This window comes from Drosophila mojavensis, unplaced genomic scaffold, assembly GCF_018153725.1.
Source record: "Drosophila mojavensis isolate 15081-1352.22 unplaced genomic scaffold, ASM1815372v1 contig_36, whole genome shotgun sequence".
Classification (NCBI taxonomy): domain Eukaryota; kingdom Metazoa; phylum Arthropoda; class Insecta; order Diptera; family Drosophilidae; genus Drosophila; species Drosophila mojavensis.
Window position 1 is genome coordinate 9,255,036 of NW_025318858.1, and position 17,355 is coordinate 9,272,390.

The 17,355-nt window shown below is 35.1% G+C and overlaps 1 protein-coding gene and 2 long non-coding RNA genes across 4 annotated transcripts in view; 1 reads left to right on the forward strand and 2 right to left on the reverse strand.

Annotated features, from left to right (window-relative positions):
* Nucleotides 1-17,355, reverse strand: part of LOC6576411 — an 88,938-nt gene that overhangs the window by 14,456 nt on the left and 57,127 nt on the right. The gene's annotated exons all lie outside the window — the stretch shown is intronic.
* Nucleotides 1,063-3,232, reverse strand: LOC122757182. 2 transcript variants are annotated; one of them, XR_006357110.1, is made up of 4 exons: nt 3,051-3,225; nt 2,424-2,988; nt 1,562-1,661; nt 1,063-1,506 (listed from the first exon to the last, which is right to left on the reverse strand). It is a non-coding gene; the product is annotated as an uncharacterized LOC122757182 (long non-coding RNA). The 2 variants fall into 2 exon arrangements; XR_006357109.1 differs by having other exon boundaries at nt 2,424-3,232.
* LOC6576412 lies at nt 6,926-8,017 on the forward strand. The gene is made up of 2 exons (XR_001449380.3): nt 6,926-7,558; nt 7,626-8,017. It is a non-coding gene; the product is annotated as an uncharacterized LOC6576412 (long non-coding RNA).

The window sequence follows — 17,355 nt, forward strand, 5'->3', positions numbered from 1 at the left end:
TATTTTGTTTATAAAATTTAACAGTGGAGAGCGTAAAAAAGTTTAAAACATTTTAAATAGTTTGCTAATTGAACAGGCGAGCAGCAATAGCGACGCAGTCGTTACGCATTTTGGTTTTCGGTTTTCGTTTTCGATTTGTTGGATTTCTGTCTCTCTGGTTTCTTCTTCTTGCTGCTTGTTTTTCGGCAGCAACAGCGACATCGATCGAATCGCTTTGTGATTCACAAAAACCATTCGAAAGTGGGTCGAATGCGGGCGAAGCCAGATACAAAGGGAGACAGAGAGAAAGAGAAAGAAAGAAAGGCAGAGAGCGGCAGAGAAAGCAGCAGCAGTAAACATATATTTAGAGATGTGAGCGTGTCACGAAGCAAGAGAAAGATCATTGTCAGAGTTTGTAATAAGGAGAATATTGTATGGGATCAATAAGTAATATATGAGCTGTATGTAAGAGGTTTGCATATAAAAAATATAATGTTTAAATGACTAAAAACATAGAGTATATTCAAAGAACTAATCATATGATATATATATATATAATGTGTAAGATAAGTTAAGCAAACTATTTATTTAAAATATAATACAATATATAATCACACATCTGATTAGTTCCATGAGAACGTATATTTATATATACATATATATATTTCATTTTCGGCATATATATTTATATTTAGTCACAGTTACACAAACACTCATTGGCGGGATAATAATAATTTAGGCTGATATTATGTGGACCGAATTGCTCAAATATCCAAGTCATTAAGTGTGCCATATTAACAATGAGTCCACTTATAGCATCGCTGCGGTTAACGCTTCCAATAACGATACCCGCTTGGGTGTACCGATTCGGATCGCTAGGCATAGGACAGAAGAGCGGAGCGCCCGAGTTCAGGCTGAACGTCTTTTGCTCACTCGCATCGATGACACACATAAGACTCTCATCGAGTGTGGAATTCGGACGCAAGTATGCGCTAGGCAGACGCTCTTTGCACTTTGATCTGGGTTGAATTTGAAATTTCAACAAATGAGGTGTACCGCTCTCACGACTCCAGGTCATTGTCATGCAGGTGCTGTAATCGAATGTTGTACCCAGAACGGGCAGACAGAGAGTTCGAATGTTCGGCTGAAAGACGAAGTCCAAGTCGGCAATGAGTAGGGCCACATTATTGCCCAGTCCACCGTCGTAATTCTTGTGCCTTATTATTTATTCCACTTCATTAGTTTGATGCGAATATTTCTCAGTGATGCTCGTAATATTCCATTCGCCCGCATGCACATAAAGAGTGTCGCTCTCCAGATCAATCAATATGCTGGCAGCCGTTAGCTCAAACTTTGGTGTAATCAGAGATCCAGATCCCAGAAAGATCTCATTATTTGATATGATAACAGTCCAGGGGAAGCTCTCCAGGGGAAGACCTCCATCTCATTCAGCTTATTGTCAACGTTTGCCTTCTCCTTCGGATATCCATACCCACAGCCCGTATATTCTGGCACGGTGTCGTCATGCTGTTGCAAATATTTATTTATTTTTGTTGATTATGCAATCGACTATTCACATTACCTTTCGCTTATAATTGGTACTTGTTGGTGTCTTAGTTTCTTCACAGTTTATTCCGATTGGAAATAGATTACTTTCAAAATAATCAAAGCTTTACTAAGATCTAAACAAAACATATTTGATTATTTCTTTAACCCTAAGCTCAACAGGTTTCCTGCTCTTTACTCTAAAATATTCAGCGATTAGGCACTGCAAGAGTTTGAAAGCATACTACAATACAAAGCAATAAGGCTTAGTAATACAATATAAATATTGTGTATATAATATAAATGATTTATGTGGATTAAGTGCCATTTGCATGCAAATGCTGCCCAGCATATACTCTAGAGAATTGTACCGAGAGTTATATATATATATATATATATATTTCTTTTATTGTTTATTTTGCAATGTGGCTAGACAAAATAAGAAGAATATATTATATTATTTTAAATGATTCCCTTAAAAATCTGATAAAAATTTGTTAATCAATATAAATAATTAATAAATTATTTTCACTTAATTACAGGCTATTCATCAGCTTGTCAAGCAAACAATAATTGTACATTGCTCATAACTCAAACTTAAAATGAAGTAGTTGAATTTTGAAAATATTTTATGAATACCATATAGTTAACTTTAGATAAAGACTGTTTGAAAAGTATTTCTACTTAATATTTTACTTTTTGGTAAGCTTTATCGTAGCTCGAGCAAATCAGTATGGATTATATACTAATATAGTCGCATCTAATAATATGTATTACATAAGTCTACGTTCATTGGTAACTCCAATCTGCAAATATACATCTAATATAAACTTATCAATTAGATGGTCTACCCAACAATAAAAATTCCATTTAGTCATTATTAACACAAGAATAATTACATCTTTAAATATGCCTTCAAGTGGTTCCTCGCATAACATTACGTATTAAACATTATGACGCCCTTAATTAGCTTTATGGTCTATTCTTGTTTAATACCTGTGGACATTCTTTACAGCTGGTCAGACTAGCGAAATATCTGTTGCCGGTGCTGTCAAGGAAACTGAACAGCAAATTCCTGCCTCAAACAGTGCCCATTCACGTGCAGCTTGTTGGCGATGCTTGAGGGCCAGTTGACATGGCGACAGGTGTGAGCAGCGGCCGTGTGCATGGGGCGTAGGTCAGGCTGAATGGCTGCTTGGCTGACTGCCTTGCTGTCTGCCTGTTGCACTTTTGCACATAATCATGTCACATAAAGTGCACGACAGCGCGCAGGATATGAGCAAGAAAGAGCAGCAGTTGAAGTTGAAGCAGAGGCAGCGGGCAGCGAGCGGCAGCAACAGCAACAGCAGCTAGCACCCGCATCTTTTGTTCATGGCTTTGGCCAGGTGACATGTGTCGCTTAACTTTAGATGGCTGCGCGGCCACTGGTACTTGTTTCCCCTTTCGAGCTTTTCATTGCACTGCCTGTTGGCGCTCAAAGAGAGTGTTTTAGCTTTTCAGTAGTTGGTCCACCGAGCATTGTTTACCAATTTCAAACTGTATACGAATTTTTAATTAAATTTACTCTCATTTAATATTCATAGTTTTTGATCAAAAATGCCTTTGTTACTAATATAAACAATTTGAATTTAATTTAATAAAGTTTGAAAAAGTTTTTGCTCAAATTAACTTTAGTTAGCTTTATATGATTACTAACAAATTTTCATGGAAAATTAAGCACAAAAACATTAATAAGAAATATACAACTTTTTTTTTTAATTTTAATTAAAGCTTAACTCACTTTGCTTCGGTTTACAACTAATTTCGTAGTTTTAAAATTTTTCATACCTTTGGTGTGGTCGTGAAAAGTTTTGGAATAGTTGTTCATTCCTAAATTTAAATATTTGTATAAATATTCATTTATTACTGTCCATTTCTATTTATAAAACAAGCTGCAATAAATAAATATTAATTAAAATATATAAAATAAAATAGAAAAATATAAATAATATAATAATAATAATAAATAATCTAATAATAGTAATAATCTAATCATAAATAATCTAATTTTAATTTTAAAAAATTGTTAAATCTAATTTTTTATTTATATCTTAATCACTTTTATTTCTTTAGATCTGTCTGCATCTGCATCTATATTTATTGTTTTTTAACCTAAATTCGTTGTACTAAACGTACTTGAATTTTTATCTAAATATTGCTTATTCCTCATCAAACAGACAGAGTATTGTGCAGTCGATTGCATTTGAGTGCAAAATGTTGACTTGCTTCGGTTTGCTTTTTATGCTCTGTTTGTTCTGCTTGTTGTGTGTTGTTTGTTGTGGGTTGACATTTTTTGCTGCTGCCTGTGCTCATACAAAGGATATGAGGAAGCGATTGTCGGTCGGCTGGCACCTGGACACGATGGGTGTTAAAATAACAGGCAGCGAACATATTGACTTTTAAAATAAGCATTATGGCGGTAAATTTTTATGAAAACCTTCAGCCTGTCACAGCCGTTTCCCCAGCCATTTTCCGGCACAGTTTGTGCCCGTTTGGCTCGTTGTCAGACAGCTGAGTGATTTATATGTATTGTTTAATATTATTATGGCTGGCAGTTTGCAGGTAGCACGTGTCAGCTGGTAGCTGGCAACTGGCAACTGGCAACTGGCAGCTGGCAGGTGGCAACTGACGGCAGCAACAGTAGCACATTTGCTGCTCGCAGCAATCGCTCAGCCGCTCGTTCCGCCCGTCGCCTTCTCTGTGCAAAATGCGAAAAATTGAGCACATTACAAGCAGCCCAGAATATCCTGGCTCATGTGCCGCATCCGTGTCCGTGTCCGTGTCCCTGTTCATGTCCATGTCCGTGTCCGTGTGTTTGTCTGTGCTTGTATCTGTGTCCATGTCCATGTCCATGTGGTCTGCAATAATTGTTAAAGTGTGCGGTCTGTGAAAGATGCGAGTGATGTACCGATCTGACCCTCAACAGGCGCAGCTCAGCCTTTGAGAGCCCGTTGAGTGGCCATTGGGAAAGTTGATGTGGATGTGGATGTTGATGTTGCAACAAGCGGGACTTCAGTTAAGTCTTTAGCTTGGACAGCAGATAATGGAATATTTAATTATGGCGCTTTCAATACGACCAGTCGCTATCAGAGCTGTAGACAAATTGTTAATATATCCATAATATATGCGCTGTACAGGAAGATGTGGAAAAGTCGAAGTGCAGGTAAATTTAATAATAAATTGAATAATGACAATGAAGTTGGCTAGCAAATTATTTATGATTACATGTATTATATTATATATTTTATTTCCTTACTTTGACAATATAAAAAAATAAATAAATAAATAAAAATATATATAGATATATATATATGGATAAGAAAAAAACGAAACATATGAATTGAAATATTTAAAAAATAATTTAAATACATTAAAAATATATTAAATAAAATATTAAGAAAAAAATGAATATATGTGTATATATACAATATTATTAATGTATCTAAATTAAAATTAAATATATTTTAATATATTTAGGTACTTATTTACTATAACAATAAAATATATTAAAATATAAGCAATAGATTTACTGACTTAATTTTAAATTTAAGTTTAATTCATTAAAATAAATGGATAACAATATAATATAATAATACAATATGCTCAATTTATTTTATACGTTACGCTTCAAGATTGTTAAATAAAAATATAAATAGTTTCTAGTTTCTCAAGTTAATTGCATTAAATACACATACATATATATGTATTTGAATACACACACACAGCCACTTTGACAGTTCCATAGATAACAAATTTAGCTCACACCTTCAACACTCGAATATCGAACCCTAATCACACTTAGCTCTTGCTCTGCTTTAACTCGGCCCAATTACAGGCCGCATAATTTGCTCATTAAATTTATGCGACTGAATAAACAAGAACAAACTCAAGCCAACAACAACCACAATAACAACAACAAAAGTAAACACCAATAAAAGTTGACATTTTTAACGTGCTTAATTAAATTGCAAATCGGTAGCGAAATTTACATTTTGCTGGCAAATTTTGTAACAATTCATTTGATTACGATTTTTATTAAATTTGTTTGTTTTTATAAATATGTATTAAAAATAAAATTACAGCTTTTGAAGCTGGTCAAGTTCAGGCTTTACAATGATTTTTTTCTTTTGTACATTTGCAATTGTTGTCAAAGTATAAAAAAAATATATAAAAAAAATAAATAAAAAAAAATATATATATATTCAATAAAAATCAGAAGCCAGCAAAGTTGATTAAAAAATGCCCAACAAATAATACAAATAAAAATATGTATATACATATATATAACTGTGTGTGTGTGTTTATAAACACATACTTAAATGTTGATATATGTATTATAATTAATTTCAATTTTACATTACAGTCGCGCCACGCCCAACGGCCTTGATTGATTGCAATTTAAATGTATTTTATTTGCTTTTTGTTTTTCTTTTTTCGGTCTGCGGTAAATATTAAGCGCAAGTCTAAAAGTATGCAGCATTTTCGTCGTCGTATTCAAATACGTAAAACAAATATGAATATCGAAGAAAAAAAGGAGAAATTACGGAAAAAAAATGTGTATGTTTATGTTACTTCTGTTATTTTGCATCAAACTGCGCTGAGCCGTGTGCACAGGTGCTCAACGTGCGGCGCTTAATTACCTTTTGAAAGGGTTGCTGGCATGGGCCAGCAGGAGGCAGGTTTATTTTTACAGCATAAATCGCGGCTTAACCACAGATTTTGTGCGCACAAATTCATATTTAATTTCACATCCATAAATGACTCTTGCATAAGCGCCCGATAGAGCAGGTAAGCTCGTGTGAGTACGCAGAGCTAATGTGAGCGATACCTGCAGTAGGAAGTGCTATTAAAACTGTCAGCATTATTATTGAATAATGCATAAATACTAATTACAGTTATTTGACGTCTTTCTTATTATGGTGAATAACAATGAACAACAATTATTTATATTGTTTTCCATTTGAATAATTTGATATTATTGTGAAAAGTGCTCTCTATTCAATTTTAGTACACAATAATAATATTCTTCATTTTTACATGCATTCTGTGCGTCTGTTCAATATAGCGAATGTAATAATAAAAATTTATTTATTAGTTTTTTAATTTGAATATTAACTTTTTTCTAAAAAAAATGTAAAAATTCTTTTTAATTTCATTTTTAATATCTTTTATTTTATTTTTAATTTTAATTTTTTTTTTACTTTGATAAATATTAATTCTCTCTTATTTATGTTTTATTTTTTTATTTATTTATTAATTTATTTATTTTTTTTTTTTGAATTGACTTATAGAAATGCAAAAACTTTAAGAATATTCGACACACATGTTAAGCAATATAATATATAATTGTATAATGTATAATATATACAAAATGTAAATATAAACAAATAACTTTTCGTTGAGAGAAACTCTCGTTATTTATGCTTATCGATTGGCCGAAACTGCTGTAGGTGCCTGGCGATAATTCGGCATTGTTTATGGCTGTTGACGCTAGATGGCGCTCGACACGTTGTCCACAAATTAAAAGCCCCGGCGAAAGGCGTTGATTAGGCCCGATAAAATTCATTAACTAAACACACAGTGGCCTGAGTAGTCGCCTAGGCAAGCACGATTCAAGCATTTTAATAATGCAGACAACACAATTTGTGGTCTGCAGGAGAGATGCGAGCTGAATAGGCAGGGGGCCTAGGGACGGTACTAGCAGCAGCTAAATGAGATGTAATTGAGACGCTGCGGCTGGGATTTTTGCGTGTTTTGCGGCCTTAATTGGAAATACGAGTGCGGTTAGTAAATTGTTTTGAAGAGTGTGCAAACTTCTTCAAGTCAATATTATAAAGTAACTATGCATAGGCTGTGCGTTCAGTGTCGTGTGTTTGAGCTTTCGTTAGCAGCTCAGCCCAAGTTGGAAATTTAGTTTTTGAAATGAAATTTAAGTATCAAAGCAAACACTCAGCTCTCAAAATAATTAAAAGTATTGCACGAAATTTGGCAAAAGGTAAGTTGCAGGCGCACTAATACTAAGAGTATTAAATCTCGCAAACTAACTTGAGCTTCCCCTGCAGCACTGACTAAATCATTCTTTTATCTGGGCACCCCAACACTTTGTCCCGCACAGCAGTTGGCCCTGGTCAGCTGCTTCCATCCGCACTACAGCATCTCGTATTGGTCTCATTGTCATCTGTGTGCGTGTCGTAATGCTGGACACATTTCTGTATGTGCTCTATGAGTTCCTCAAGTACGTTTTCCCGATACGCATCCTCAATGAACTCGACGATCTGGTATTGCCCAGCGAGACGGAGTATAGTGTCTGGCATGATATCTAAGGCCGCCGCATTTTCTTTAATCTCTGTCTCGTTTAATATTTATTCTGTCTATTTGATATGGCAACTAATTGATTGATGATGATGTTGCTGTGCGGCAAGAGTTTCCAATAAAAAGCATTCCTGAGCCTAAAGACCCCCGCGACGAAAATGCTTGTTACTAGGGCAACTTGAGCCGTGGCTCGATTCGCTACACTTTTTCGCTCAATTGTCACATAATTTTCGCATAAATTATCAAATAATTTAAAGCCCACCCCTCCCACACCATTTTCCCCACGGAGTGGCGATGCAATCCGAGAATTGCTTAGGTAACCAACCAGCGCGAGCAATGAGCATCAAATCAAATTTATTGCCTTGGCTTATGCTCAAGTATCAGAGGGAGCTCAGTTGGTGGGCTGGTGGGTCGGTGGGTCGATGTGGCGTGGTGGGGTTAGGGGCTTACTATCAGGCAATTGAGTGAGTGAGAGCGTTGAGTTGGCTGTAATTGCGTATTAAAATTATACACCAGGGACCATTTGTTTAATGAAATGTTGCGATGTCTGTAAACTAATTAGCTCGCCCCAGTCAAGTATATTACTATTTATGTAACGTAACGAAACTCCCGCAACTAGTTAATGATCATAATGATGATGATGATGATCATAATGAGAATGAGAGCGGGTAGTTGAGCTTCTCATTTGCCGCCTGATGGGTTGTATGCGGTAAATGTGCTTAACATGAGTCGTAACAGCCAGCTAAAGCATATCAAATACCTGCTCGCGGCATAACTATGGGAACGACTGCAAAAAAATCGTAGATTTCTGTTTATGTAAGTAATTGCAAAATGGGAATGAATACAGCAAAATGAGAATGAATACAGCAATTGCAAAAGTAAATAAAATGCTCATTGCATTATCAACAACTTTTGAATCTCAGTGTTACCAGCTTGATCTGGCCCATTTAAAATTGTGTTCTAGCCTATTGATAATGATCATGGGATGGAATAGCGAGGAATTCAGGCAGGGTAAGAAGTCTTTATGAGAATTATAGAAGATTATAACAGCTACAGAAGAGCATTTCAGTTGTCTATATGTATGCAGCAGTATTTATTTGATATTTATATTTGAGTAAAGCGAAGCTAGAATGCTTAAAGGAACAGCAAGTGTTCTCATTGGTCACTTCAAGCTCGACTGCAGCGATTCCCTACCTGACGTCGGGCTCAACATTTGAGAGCGACTTCGTGTTTGAGTGAGAGTCGCCCTATATAAAGGGCAGCAGCTGCAGCATTTCTTCAGTGTTTCTGTTGGAGGTCAGTAGTGCAGTTCAGTAAAGTGAAAGGAAGAGTGTGTGTATATGTAATGATCGGTCAGCTAAGCATTAAGAAAGAAAGATGAACACTTTGAAGAAATACTTAGAAGAAACACTGAGAAGAAAGACAGAGAGGAAGCACTGAGAGGAAGCACTTAGAGGAAATACTTAGACGAAATACTTAGAGGAAATGCCGACTTCTTACTTAGAGGAAGAAATACTGAGAGGAAACGCTGAGAGTAAATATTAAGAGAAATGATTTAGAAGAAATATTTAAAGGAAATAGAAAAAATACTTGGGGGATAATCAAAAGAAATAAAAGCCTTTGATTCTAGCTAGAAAACTAAAACATATTAAGCCGAAGGACCCTCTTGCCAGTGCTTAATTTTTAGGTTAAAAGAAATAAAATGAATTGGGTCATGGTCATGTATTGCAAAAACGAATTAACAAAGAAAATTATGATTTTGGGCAAATCACTTTAATTTATTACTCAATAATTATTATCTTACTGCTAGAAATTATATGATACTGCACAGAAATTATATTATACAGCAACAGTGTGCAAATATGCTATACAGATATTATACCACATATAGCAACAGTATCCATTTCCATCGTAGTTCCAGGCGGCGTCGTCTTAACCAACTGCTGTCAGCTCAGCAAGCAATCGTCAATTGTCAAAGGCAATTTGTTTGGCTTGTCGTATGCTGGCTCTCTCGTGACACCTACTCACACACACAAACCCTACACACACACACACAGTATTTGCAGCCTTGGCGCTTTGTTCTACTTTCTGCTTGTCTTTTTCGCTCTTTGGCTTTTTCTGATACAATTTGACTTTTGGCAGCGAGTATTGAGCGAACATTGAACTAATCTATTTGTGTTTGCTTAACTTTGCAGCGATTAAGTTGATTCGCTGTCGTGTGTTGCTCTCCTCCTCTTCTTCTTCTCCTTTTTCTGTTGTTGTTTCCTGCGTATTACGTGACGTGTTGTCATTGGCGCCCCAGCAAATTGTTTATTTTTTTTTTTTCTTTTTTTCTCCTCTTTCCTTTCTTGTTTATTTAGCCCTGTGAGCTTTGACATAGGCGTTGCGCATAACTGTAACTGACAGCCAAGTCACCTCGGCTAACTGCTCGCGCGATAATCGTATAAAGCGCAAGAATCTCTGCATAGCTATACATCTCCTTATATATCTATGTATATATATATTTATATATATGTTGCCTTAAGTAGCCCGGTCAATTATGAGACAATTTCATGCTACTTCTGGGCATCCATTAATGCCGTAAATTGGACTGAACAGCAGCAGCAGCAGCAGCTTTATCTATACGTGCTCAGCTAATAACTTCTAGTTGCGTGGACAGCGACCCAATTCGACATTGTGAGCTTTAATTAATACGCCTGACCGAGCAATGCCCCCAGTTCCAACTATCTTTAGCTGCTCTTCTATGCTCAGATTAAACGCTTACTTATCTAGATTACTATGTGTGCGTGTGTGTATGTATGTGTGTGTGTGTGTGTGTGTGTGTGTGCCCTTCCTCTTCGTTGGCATCGAGTCGAGATTTGTTAATTATACACGTTATAATTAATGTGAAGCTCAGTTTCTCTATAGACTATGGCCAATTCATATCGTTCCCTTTCCATATCTCTCTATTACATCGTCCGCTTTCTAGCTAATTGTCAATAAATTTGCGTTCTCAAAATATCATTTTCAAGTAGCGAACATCTCCAGCTTCAATGCTGCATCATACCCCAATTAAGCTGTCATGCTGGCTGTCAGTTGTGCTTAATGCTTAAATGAAATCTAATCACGTTCTAATTTCAGTTAAGTTTGACAGCAATTTGTGTGCGACGACCAAAAACGAGACGGAATGAGAGAAACAGAGAGAGAGAGAGAGAGAGAGAGAGAGATAAGAGGTCACCCACTTGGCCCTTGCAATCCATTTGCCGCCCTGTTTGTCGCTTTGCTTGTATTTCATTTCCGGACATTTAAGTGTGAAGCTGTTTAGTTCTTTTCAACTTGGCCAAAAGCCAGCTCTAAATTTGCATTCATTTGAAGACATTGCGAGAGCGCACGCGACAGAGATACTAGAAATGGGTCCTACTTCAGCTCAAGTGAGCAGGAAATGTTAAGCAGCTAATGAAACGCGGAACGAATGCATTTTTGAAGGCAGTTTTTCAAATTGGCCAACAAGGGCATTTATAATGGCATTTATAATGCAGCTAAGATAACTTTATATGATTTAACAGAGCCAAAGTGACTCATTAAACTAATCTTACAGCTTATATGGAGCACTTTAATTTTATTAAAATGTTGGTATATATAAGTGTTTTACATTTTTTTTTTTTTGAGTTATTTAGGAGTACAGGCCACTCTAGTTCTTTTTTACTTAAACATAATATAATATAAATATTAAGAAGTACGAGGGGGAAAAGTTATATAAAAAACCCCTACATCAAATACTTAAACTATAAATATATTGCTTAACACATGAATAAAACTTTTTTGCTTAAATATATAATTATATACATATATATTAAAATGAATGATTATATATTTATAATTAAACATTTTAAAAACTCGGCAGTTAACAGCAAAAAAAAAAAAAAAAAAAAAAAAAAAAAAAAAAAAAAATATATATATATATATATATATATATATATATATATATAAACAATAATAATAATAATAAAAATAATAAATTTATTTATTATTAATTAATTTAATTTTGATTTATTAAAAATTGTAAAAATTAGTTAGTTAACAGCAAAAAACTAATAATGAAAAATAAATAATTAAATACTTATCATTAAAAATTCTAAACACTCGGCAGTTAACAGCAAAAAAATAAATAATTTAAAATAAACTATTATTATTTAAAATTCGAACAACTTGATAGTTAACGGCAAATAAACACTTCCCAATTATAATCAGGAACCTTCTGCTTAAGTCATAACTTCAATTTATAAATAAAAATAAAAACCCTTAAATCTTATAGTTAACAACAAATAAACACTGCCCAACAAATGTCTGATAAGTTTTGTGAATTAAGCGAAAAACTTTGTTTAATTTTCAATTAAACAAACAGTTTTCCCGAAAACGCAGCTAATTAGTGCGCCAATTGAATGGATCAGCGAGAGTTGAATGCAAAAACTTTGTTGTTGTTTTTGCAGCTGCGAAATAGTTGCCAACTGCATCAATGCAAAGCTCCAAGGACCTGCCCAGCCCCACCCCACTATCGCTCTCCTTCTCTATGCCGCAGGGTGAAGCTACCTCCAAAATGTTACGCTCAAATGCTGAAATGCGCACAAATTAAGCAATTAGAGCCAGTTAGTGGAGTTCTGCAGGCCAAAGAAATGAGATTAACGGAAATGCGTCTGGTGTTTGGCTCAGCCCGGAGGACATTCGAACGATCTAATTGCCACGCACACACTTACAATCTCACAAATATCACATCGCACTTAGTGGCAGCAATTGCGGCATATAAATTGAATTTATGCGCCCATTTCAATTTTTTCCGACTGCTTTTTGGCACATTGCTTATTGATTATTTTTACTAATTTATGTTGCTAATAAAATTGTCAATTTGTATGCGTGCAGTGTGGCTCTAACTTTGTCTCATCCTCTCTATCTCTGTCTCCCCTTTCGCTGAGGCGTGGCTGACAAAACCATTAGACTTAAGTGTCTGACTGAGGGTCCCGGTCCTGCCGGGATACGCTCAGCTCTGCTCGATTCCTGCCCAGAGGGCACAATGCCAACGGCTTTCGCAAATTGACGCTGCAGGACATTTCTAGTAATGATGATATTTTTTTCTCTCACTCGTCTCCCTCTCCGCCTCCCGCCCTATCACTCTTGTACTCTGGCTGTCTCTCTTCCTCTTCTGCTTCAAGTGAAAAGCAGTGAAGCGTTGGCTATTCGCCTGAATTTTTTTGTGCGTGCAGCTTATTAGGCCGCATTGAAGTTTCGGCAGTGCCTTAAGGATTGCGTCTCTGGATTTTCTGGCAATTGGTTAAAGGCGTTACGCAGTCATTGGCACAGATTCCGCTTGCCAAAAAGCTAAAAATGTGAGCTTAGACAGCAACTGAATTGTATTATTCTTAAGCTTCCAACTCTACTTTTATGGGAAACTGTGTTTTTAGACTTCGAGTTTTTTTTTTAAATGTATTTTTTTTTTTTATGTATTTACTTAACTTTAATTGGAAATAGACTTTAAGATAAATTCTTTTACGGAATAAGTGAATTAAAATTTATGAAAATGAAATAAATAAAATTATTTTACTAATTGATACCGAATAAGTGAATTAAAATTTATAATTTAAGTGGTTTTAAAGTTTCTGGCTAATATGAAACTCAAAATTAAGCAGTATTTTTTTAAGTAATGTAAAAAAGATTTAACTAAATAAATATATAACTATAGTTATATATGTTGAGATAATAATAATATTCTATATATTTATAAGTTTATTATTATTATTAATATATTTTTTTATATATTATATTATTCTTGATTGTTCAAATAAAAATAGTCGTACTAATATCTCCCATCCTGTTTAATAAATATTGTTGATATTGCATAGGAAATACTATATATATAATCAGTACTCTACATTCATTTTGGTTCTCTCACAAAAATCTTGTATTTCTTCATTCTACATTCATCTCTCCATTCACTTTACTTCCCTCGCAAAAATATATATTTTATTTCTACTCTGTAATTTCTTGAAATACTTTTCAACTCAAGCCCGCAAATCCTGATTAGCTCAACTGCAGCAGGCAGCCCGCTGGCAAGCAAACTATTTTCAATGCTTCGACAACCCTCGCATGAGCAAAGTATTTACTAAACCTCCTCCTGTCATACCTACCCTGCTCCTAGCAGGAGGGGGATGCAGTAAGCACCCATTGGCACTTAGAGCAAACCTTTTGGCCATTACAACAACATGGCTTTAAAGCTTTTACACCATTTTGCCATGGCGTTACCGCCGTTTAATGATGAAGACATTTTTCTTGCTCAAAAATTGTATTTACAACATCATTTGAGCTTAAATATATGGACGGGCGAGTTGGCAGTTGGGTTTGCCTATTGAAGGCACCTTAAAAACCCCATTCAAAGTGCGCCACTCAAGTGGCACTTCGGCTCTTTTTTCCTTCGCATTTCCCTTTTATAGTGCCGTCGCAGCGCATGGAACACAAATTTTATGCCGCTTTATGGCAACTTTAGTGGTCAATGCAGCAGCAGCAACAACAACAACAACAACAACAACCACATAGCTCAAGTAGCGCCCATAAAAAATGGCTGACGGACAGACAGGCTGACGAGCTCAAGTCCCTGGCTTTCCTTTTGCCCACCCTCGTTCATCCGCCACTCGGCTTGTTAAATTATGTAAAAATGTAATTTTCATAAAGAAGCAGGCAACAAGGAGTTAAGCGGCAATGCGTAGGGCGGCAGTGTGGGGGCGTGACTGTAAATGATATTACACGCGCTCCAAGTGTTTGTCCGCCTTTTGAAGTCGCCTGCAAATTGAATCAAAATAAAATTTTCTGTCTTAGCTACCTTCACCGCATTTCTTGACCCTTTTCGCTCCGTCAACACTTGGATGGACATTCGAAAGATTAGATAGCGTAGTAGAGGTTGAACGAAACGCAAAATGATGTTTGCATTTTCATGTATTGACAAGTTGAAAAGTTTTAAGATTTTAAATAGTTAAATATTGAAAACATTTTAAAGAGTTGATAAAGGCCAATGAAAAAATATATTTGATTTGCATATTATAAAGCATTCGAATATGAGAATAAAAAGGTTTTGATAAACTGTAGAATGAAATATATAATGTAAAGATTATCAAAAAAAAAAAAAAAAAAAAAAAAATAATAATAATAATAATAATAATAAATAAATAAACAATATAATATTTATAATAAATAATAAAAATAAAATAAAAATATAATATTATGTATTAATAAATAAATAAAAATGCCTTAGGAGGGAGGGAGGAGGACCTTATATTTAGTATTAGTATTATTATTTAGTAAATCTAAAATATATGTTTATATTGTATTTCTTTTGTATATTTATTATTATGTATATTGTATTATATTCTCTTCGAATAATTATTTAGTAGCTCTGAAATATATAATTATATACATATACATATATATGAGTTAAATCTGTATAAGGAGACTGGAGTTCCAGTCAGACATACAAAAGCAGAATATTACCATCAGAGCCTATATGGCTTTATATTGTATATATATATATATACATATGTATCTCAATTTCTCATAGCCAATAATCCAAGAGGCAGCCCAAATTGAACTGGGCAGTCGAGAAACGAACAAATAGTAAAGTTTACATTTCAATTTAGCGCAGACTACTTTCATTGCTTTACCGAAACCCCAACTCGATTGTCATTAATTTCTAGCTAATTGTAAGAAGTGCCATTCCCCAAGTGCCATGCCGCATTCCTGAAACCTCAATAGCATTTGGGTGGGTGGGCCAGAAAGTGGCTGGCTAGCTGGCTGATTGGAAGAGTGCCATTAGCTTTTATTGGAGCACATGTTCGACGTATAGCAGTTGTACATACACACACACACACACAGACACACACACGCACAAAGAAAGATTCAGCACACACACACACACACACACACACACACATACACACTCTGAAGTAGCTTTGTCACAAAAATTGCCCATGTTAAGGGCGTGCGTGTGTCTGTGGGGTTTGACCTTATTGCTTTTAGCTGAAGCCTCCTGTTGTTTGTTTGTTTGACTGATTTGCTGTTGTTTATTTTGATTTCCGGTTCAAATACGTTTGCAACGTCAGAGCCTTCACGGCCCTTACAAAGTAGTTGGCGCTGCTTTCGATTTCAGCATTGATTGTGTTGTCGTTGCTACGCCCACACACCAGACGCCTCTTGAGTTGCCACAACTAGTTTTTTTTCCTGCTCCTGCTGCTGCTGCTACGCCTCCTCCTTCTCCTGCTCCTGCTGATGCTGCTGCTATAGTTTCTGCGAGAGCAGCAGATTAGTATTGACAAACAGCAGGCAGCAGGCGGCCAAACAGGAACAACCTGGCGACAGTTAGGTAATCCAATAAACACCTACACACACACACACACACATACACACGTCCGCGCACACATAGTTAACCTGTGCCTGTGATCCTTTGTTTGGTCAGGCAGTTCGTAATGCGAGACAAGTTTGTCTTTTATTTACTTTCCTTTTTTTTGTTCAACTTCGTAGTACATTAAAGTTTATATCTTGCTCGTGCTTTTTTTTTTATCATTTCTCACTGCGACAATTGACCTCAATAAGCAATTCTTTAATAACTGATTGTCCCATTTGAATTCAATTGAAATTTCATTCAAATTTCACAGCAATATTATTTTGCATAAAATATATCAATATAATAATGAATTTATGTATTTATTTTATTTTATTTCTGTTTTGTTTTGTTTTGCTTTTTGGCTTGTGTTTTCGCTGTCATTAATGTTGTGTAAAGTCATAATTCTCGATTTATGCTGCAAGCATTAAGCAGCTGCAATATAATATATAAATACATATATTATTTTGTGCTGTTGCCATTAAAGGGCATGGGATGAGCCCTTCGAAGCGGACATGAAACAACTTTTAGCGCTTTTTATTATGCTGTATTTTCTGTAATGCGTTTATTATTTCATTTTAAGATTAAGCTTTAAAGTACGTAATTTATGAATAGTGGAAAGGTAATATAGCCTGTTTAACTTGATTTTTATTTTAAAGCCCTCAAATATATTCAAAATTAATTTCAAAACTTTTCAATATTAAACTACATTTGAATTATTCTTAATTTTCCCCCTCTTTGATATTATCTACGATAACTCCTATATATATAGAGAGTTCAGTTTTATGTCTTTTAATGAAACTTTAACTTATGCAGCAACTGCATAAACTAATGACAATTTATGCTTAAAGAAGAGTCAAGTATATATATACTCGCATATTTAAATTCATCAACTTGCAATAGTTTTAAAACATTGCATGCTCTCATTTGCAGCATCTGCCCCCCTTTTAGTCCTCCTCCTCTCTTTCTCTCTCTTTCTGTCTGATTCTCATTTTCTTTGTAAGTCGTGCATAAAGCATAAAATTTAAATATTTTGCTGGCGCGACATTAAAATTTTAATGCAACTGCTGCAGAAATCTTCA